This window comes from Miscanthus floridulus, chromosome 5, assembly GCF_019320115.1.
Source record: "Miscanthus floridulus cultivar M001 chromosome 5, ASM1932011v1, whole genome shotgun sequence".
In the NCBI taxonomy this organism is placed as follows: Eukaryota; Viridiplantae; Streptophyta; class Magnoliopsida; order Poales; family Poaceae; genus Miscanthus; species Miscanthus floridulus.
In genome coordinates, this window is record NC_089584.1 from 77,499,704 (window position 1) to 77,507,654 (window position 7,951).

Below are 7,951 nucleotides of genomic sequence, written 5' to 3' on the forward strand. Positions count from 1 at the left end.
CAGCAACAAGTAATGATTGAGTGAAGCTATAATAATTGTGAGTGAATGAAAAATTATGCCGTACTGAATTTACTGGAGAGAATAAATTCATATAATAAGACAGAGGCACAATAATCGCATCCCAATTAAAACAACATCACTAATTAAATTACTTCAAATGCAAACATCGCGTCCGTACAACCAAAGTGTCAGCATACATACACTGGACTTTTATGCGTTCAGATATCGCATTACTAGCCAAGTTCCAATCACATGCCAAGTCTCATAAGTTCGAAGCAAGATACATTAGGTTACATGCCAACAAAAGAAAGGTCATCGTGATAGGACCTAAACATTAGTGCAAGGCAACTAGCCTACTCCTCGGGGCCGTCGTCGGGGTCAGAGATGTCACCATCGCCCCAGGTGAAACTACAGGCTCGTCCTTGTCGTCGTCGTCGATGTCCATGCCAGCGGCATCTGGAGGAGCATATGGGCCAACCCCATTGTAGAGCACGTGAAACTCCTCATGTAGGTTGATGTTGTACTCCTCTAGCTCATCGACCCTCTACAGCAGAAGGTCCCTCTCATCCCAGGCTTCATTCCTTTCTTGAACCAACTGTCCAATCATGCGGTTTGCATTGTTGTTGGCCTGAGTCAACGTATGCACCTGCTGCATAGCTCTATCACCTCTCTCTACCGCCTAGTCCCACTATAAGCTCATATCAGCCAACTGCTCCTACAAACTAGCTATAGCACGTGCTTGCTTCTTCTTCTACTTTCTTACCTTGAGCTTATCATGACTACGTAAGCCAGTCAAAGTCTAGTAGGTACACTCAAGACCCTGATACGCTTTGATAGCGGCAAACATAGCACTCATAGCATGGTTGTCGCTAGCCTATCCCTTAGCTGGACCTCTGACCAAAGCACTTCCCTGAGGCTGAACCCAAATAGCATCACGAGGATCATCCCTAGGAAAGGTGCCAGCTAGAGCTGCTGCAAGCTCACTGGGAAATCTGCTCATGATGTCCCTAATGACACAAAAAGCTGCTCCCTCTGCACCCTTAACAGGAGTGTGACCCTCAAACTCTAAGTGCCAACCATCCCACTCTAGAGCATCACCAAGAGCAGGAACTATGATCTCTACCACTGCAAGTCCATCCTCTGCTAACTAGCTCTCATTTCAAGAGTACACCGGCTCTTGACCCTCTGGGTACCCCACATCATGGAGCACTCTCCAAAGCAAGGTCAGCATGCCAAACTCGCTCAAGAAGGTGTCCATGGTGCGGTGCTCCCTTAGGGCCAACTGACGTCGAGGTGCTCTTCCTCCGGCGGACTTACGGGCGGTCTGGTTCGTGCGGGCCATCTGTAGCAAAATTTCTTTTATTACCCAGTGGGAACATATTTTAGGTGATACAACTTTTATCTAAATGAGATCATCAATTTATAAGGGGAGGAATGCATGACATGAATGAAATGCACAAGTAATATGATGTATGTACGTGCCGTACGTTCTCACAAACTTATGAAATAAATAATTTCTAGCGACGAATTCGGTGGCATACAAACGATCTCTCAAATACGTATCTAATACGTTCTACACAATAATGTTGTTATGTACCTGCAGAAGATTCATTTCAGCCTAATTCCCAATGAATGCATAAAAGCAGTAAATTTTATCTACACGCTCTACACGAATCCCCAGATACATGTACAACGGTAGTAACTACCCAAACCATCGTCCTATTGATGGCATCGCCTCAACGGACGGAATACCCACACATGAGATACCTTTGTAAAACATACATAGAACATGTAATTACTCCAGCATCATATAAGCATTCACCCTAGATCGGCGGTGTATCCGATCATGCTCTCATAACTCATACTTACCGAGGCGTAGAGGCAATTGATCCATACACTACCACTCAAACAAGTGGCACTCATACAATAGCACATCGTATGAGCAATGAAAGAGAAATATGATGCAAGAACCCCAAGTTAGTACTTAATTAAGCCACCTAGAGTCCTTAACTAGGCATAAAGGATATGACCACTGGCACACTTTTTAGTTTGGAAATCACGTTTTCAAACGCCTTTTTGTTTTTAAAAACACTTGTGAACAGTAACACGCTAAACCATGCTCTGATGCTAGCTATAATAGAACCAACCAATTATATGAAATTAAGTAAGAAAATCACCCGCTAGAGCAGACGATTTAGCCAACTTAAGCCTATATAACCTGGTAGTCCATGAAATTACGAAGGATTTCAAACCAACTCACATACCAGCCAAGATCGTAATAAGTTTAGCGGTCACCATCACATATTACATAAAAGTTCGCATCATAGGTACATTAGAGTTTAAACATAGTTATTACAAAACGAGTTCAAATAGAAGTAGCGGAAGCCATTTGTTCAAAACCACACATACACTCACACGGAGTTCAAATACAGTGCCAGCTAATGATCATCTCCAACAAAAGCATTAGACAAGATGTAAGGAATGACCATGCCCATGGTCCTAAGCATCACCCATCACAGGATAAAGGCAGTTGATACAATAGCTGTAATACATCTGCCCATCTGCAACAAGTGGGAATAAAACCCTGAGTACGAGAAGGTACTCAGCTAGACTTACCCGACATAACCGAAAATAACATGACACCAAGGATTATGAAGGGCTTTATAGTAGGGTAGCTGACTCATTTGCAAAAAGAGGCATTTTTGGTATTTCAAGAACCTTTTCAAAAGCATTATTGTCAAGTTAATTATTATTAACCTGTCGACTATATTTGCACCTATACTAGAGCAAGCATGTGATTAAGCAAATAATGATAACCAATGATCATTAACAACTTTCATAATGTCATGTTCATTATAACTGTCCAAGTGTTTCATCAATATTACTACGATGAAGTCACTCAAGTCAAGTGCTCACTATCTAGGAGTGATGGCGATTCGAATCGATTCCTAACCAGCTGGTGATTTATTCCTTACACAAACCTCACTCACCTGCTAAAGTGAGGTATCGGTCACCGAGACAACTATCCAAGAAAATCTTGAGTTTGCTACGAACCACATGTACCCAGGGGCCGACCGACTGCCTTTCGGTCTTATCATCACGCCCCCGTGTCCTACCACACCTGCTCTAGTACAGTGCGCTGCGGGCAATCTACTCGGCCTGAATAATCTCCCAGCTTCGCGATTGAAATGTACTTTATTCTGCCAGCTAAATGTAAGGCATGCGTTCAATATGACTCGAGGCCCAACAATGGTCGGTCCTTAATCGACACAAACAGAAAGCACTATAGTCCAAAACTCTATAAGTCTCCATCCAGTCTCAACTTGAATTAACACTTAGTTATACCATGACTACATAGTTATCCAAGCAAATCTAGGTAACCACCTATAGCTCGCAGGTGACAGGAAATCACCCGACTTCTACCGGTCTAAGCTAGCTAAGCATTGACTCGACTGCGGATACCAGGATAACAAGGATGTAGTAAAACAAAGGTAGACAAGGTATAATGCAGCAACGGTTGCAAACAACTCCTAAACGTAATGCATCAATTAAAATAAAGCACTAATTAAGAATCACAAATCGGGGAGAAAAATGCTCCGGGGCTTGCCTCTCTCGAAGGAGCTCGGGCGGTGATCGGGGCACTCCGGAAGTTCCTCAATGTCCTCCTCGTCTGCTTCGGTCACTTCTTGCGGCTGCACCTCGAGCTGCTCCTCGGGCTCCTCGAGTATGATGACCGGGCTCTCGGTTTGCAATCCTGTATGATGCAGGTGTGTAAGTGCTTATGCAAAAGGTGCATCGGATGAAATGAACACAATGAACATGCTTGCATGCAAGGTAGTCAACATCATCCAAGAACATGTACTACAAGCACATGTCATCTACTGCATTCTCTTCTACTACTAATATGCAAAGTCAACACATCTCATTAAATGCTTCAAAGATACACCAAATCTTCACTAATTTCTTAATCATGCATAAAGCAACATTTGACTAAACCCTAATTAATAATAGGTTTGAATAGCAACATCTATTTTTATAGCATAGAAAAATCTTAGAAAATTACCATAGCACAGTACTACCCTAAGTAGTCTACAATCAGATTTTTATGGCATTTGGATAAGTGGAATAACCTACACAAAAATGACAAGCTTGGACCTAATTATGAACATGAAAATACTTTGTATTATGAAAAGTGTCAAACAACAGATGTAATATTTTTTCTATGTTCTACACAGTAAATAATCACTACACAAAAATTATCACATGCATGTTTTATACAAATTTTGCTCTCTAGCAAAAATAACAAAAATTAACCATTAAAGGCACTTGAACTACACCTCATAATTTTTCTACAGGACATGCATGGCATATATTTTTCCTAGGAAGTACATTACACAAGAAGAGTAACAAACTTAGAATTCACATTTTCCTGATCTTTCTATGATTTATTATGCCTTTCTCAAGAAATCAGCAATTTCAATGATTAAATAAAACTCCATAGAAAAGTGTCATCAAACTAGCATGCAATATTTTTAAACCCTAGATCTAGTCATGAGGATCACAACAAAATTTATTTCACCATTTTTGGAGCAAAAATGAGTACACAAACATTTTTTAAAGTATTTCTCTTCCCAAATAATAAAAGAAAAACCGAAAACATTTTTCCTATTACTACTAGGCCGGCCCATGAGAAGGACTGGCCCACGGCTACTTTTGGCCTGAGTAACCGAGCGGAGGGAAGGGGCGACAGCCCGGCTTGTGGCTCCGGCCCAAGGCTGACCTGGCCTAGCAAGGGCCGAGGCGAGACGGCCACGCCACGCCACGCCGGCGTTCCAGGCGCCATGGCGGTGCGGCCGCTGCCAGCGGGCCAACGGCCGTTGCCGGCCATGACCGGGCAAGAAGGAGCGCGCGCTGGGTCCGCAAGGAGATGACAAACACGAGCAGGTGACTCAAGGGGATAGAGAAGGGGCGGGGAAGCCCTTTCCATGGCGAGGTCAAGTGCGGCGACGCCATGATCGACGGCGGCGAAACCGCTCAAGGTAGCTTTACCTTGCTCAAACTGTGACCCTGCAGCGAGCACCGGGTGTCGGAGAGCGAGGCGGAGTGACATGCGTGCGATTCCGGGCGACAGTGGACCACCGGCAGCCAATTTCACCGGCAGAGCTACGGTGGCGAGGGAGAGATGCAGCGCGGGAGTTGTTGCTGCTGCTGCGCTGCGGCGGGCGGAGTGAAGAGGGAAGTGGAGGAGTGAGGAGGAGCGCAGCGCGGTCGGCAGGTGAAGGCGAGCGCGTGGAGGGCGAGGCAAGCCGGCTGTGACGCGCGGTGAGCTTCGCCGGCGCATGGCGGCCACGCGGCGTGCGTGCCCTGGCGCGGTCGGGTGAGTGCGCGGCGACAGGCGCGGCGTGCGGGAACGGGCGCGGCTCGGCGCTGAGACAGGCCGGGCGAGCGAGCTGGGCCGAGGCGAAGGCGCGGGCGCGGTGAGGAGCGCTGGGCCGGCTTCGGCTGATGGGCCAGAAGTGAGGCGGCGGCCCGTTAAATGAGATAAACATTTTCCGAATTCAAATTTCTAATGAATTTTCAAATATCAGTTTTCAAGTACTATTTTGAGCAAGAAAATGACTTTTTTTGAAAATGGCCCAAAAATAAAAGTTGTTCCATTTTTCAAGATCTACAACTTTGCTTTTATGATCAAAGTCCAATTCCAAATAGATTTTGAATTACAAAATAAAATCAATATTAACTCAAAACCCTCATTTTGAAGGATTATTTTTAAAGGCAAAATTTGGTAAAATTTAAATATGAACTTCGCTCCAAATTGTATCCTAAATATTTATAAGCTATCTTAGTGATCAAAACAAGAAATCATGACATCCAAACATGAGCATGGCATTTCACATTGTTTTAAACATAATGAATTCCAATCAACTTAAGCACCACATGAAATGATACTTCATTTCTTTCGAAATGAAGGGCATGAATGATGCTTATGCATGAGGTGATGATGATTATGCTCATGGGATGAAATGGTAATGCACGCTTAACACCGAGGTGTTACAGGAATGATAAAACTTTGATTGCATATGACATGGATCGCAGAAAGGTTCATGTCATCCATGCCCGTGTCATCCACTTTTGTAGATTAAGAGGGCGTTTCCATATGAACAGGCCTTACCATCTTCCTTATGTTTCCTTGTTCATGGAGTCTTTAGCAGAGCAGTAAAGGTGCATTTCATGTATTTTGTTGTCACGACAGTCTTTGTTTAGGTAGGCAATTGTTTTCATTCTATCTATGTATAGACCACTTTTGCCTTGTTAACTAAAGGAATGGTATGTTCAATATTATTAATTCTGCTGCTTTGTTCAGGTTGTGGATCAGAGATAAATAAGAGAGGTTCTATGGTATATTGGCTACCAATCCGAAGGGTGCACTAATTATATTTATTTTGTCTTGCAAGTAGGAGTGCCACATAGAAGGAGCATAACTACGTCGTTTCGTTATGCAAGTCTATATAGATCAGTACCTTTAGTGTGCTCTATGTACCGCTTGTGTTGGGACATCATTTGAGAAAGATGTTATGGTAGCGTCCACTGTTATTGTAAAAAGTACTCTTGTTTGTGAATATGATTTATGGATGTAATGATTATATATCTGTATGCTTTGTGTTCATGAAGCTATTAAGGGCCTAGCTGAATTAGTAACTATTGTGAAACCGGATGAAATTCTGTCACCGTCGCTATACGTATGATGCGGCAGGGATCAAAGTATATCACTGCCAAATCCTTTAGTAACCCGACACCGACTAAATGATCATCAAAGGCGGATCGTGGTGCAAGGCGACGGTGACCATGACCTTTGTACTGGCGGATCATATGTTGAAGCGATGGTGATGTTAACCTCTACACAGACCGTCGGCCGTCGAAGCGACAGTGAACCCACACCGCTAACAGTCGGGTCGAAGTAGAAGGCGATGGTGCTGGTGACCACTACATAGGCGGTTGATGTGCCCACACGATGGTTTTGATAGCCTCGACACAGGTGGATAATTTGCCAATACGGTGGTGTTAGTGTACCTCCACAGATGGGTCGTACTCCAATACGATGGAAGTAAGGACCTAATCATAGACGAATCATAAGCCAATTGGCGGTGTTAGTGTACACCACGGTCAGTCCCAGATGACGATGGTGAAGGCTATGACCATCACTGTCGACAGCTTACCATCGAGGCCGAAATGTAGCTGCGATGGGGGTTATGACGTATCTGTAAAAGGTCCGAGTGTAGTAGTGCATGATAAGCCTGGCGTAAGGGACCCCGTGTGTCCTCTCGCCTTGAAGATATCGAATCCAGCCGCAGACTGCGACGAATCTGGGCACCATCCATAGGGACTAAATGGGGCGCCATAGGAGGGAGGGGCCAAAGGAGAGACCCACCACTACGTTTCGTTGGAGCTAGCAAGTTGCTTATGCAGCAGCAAGGTGAAGAGACGCCAGGAGGAGAGGGCTAGTAGCGGTGCGATGCAAGCACCACTCGTGTCGCCTTGCCCCTGTGGGCGTAGGAATAAGTCATTTCATTGGATTTAAGTCTATGATTTCTATAGTTGTAGATTTAGAGTGACTTTAGCATTTACAAACAATATGAAAAACCCACAGTTTTTTTAGCAAGCAGTAGCCATACGGAATTCAGACGTTCTAAGTGTATCTATCCTTATAAGCATCTTACACGTGTAGCCTTTTTTTTTGCCTGCTACCATTAGGAGTGAAGGATACTCGGATGGCCATTTACTGCCACTTGGCCAGGTTTGAGCCTTTTAGCGTGTTCGGCTGTTCCCTTCTTAACTTGTTTCAGCTTATTTTCTCTCACAGAATACTATTGAATCATCCAAAATAATTTAAAATCCACTGTGCAAGTGAACACCCGAACACACCCTTTGGGGAAAGGTGAGGTGAAGGGGA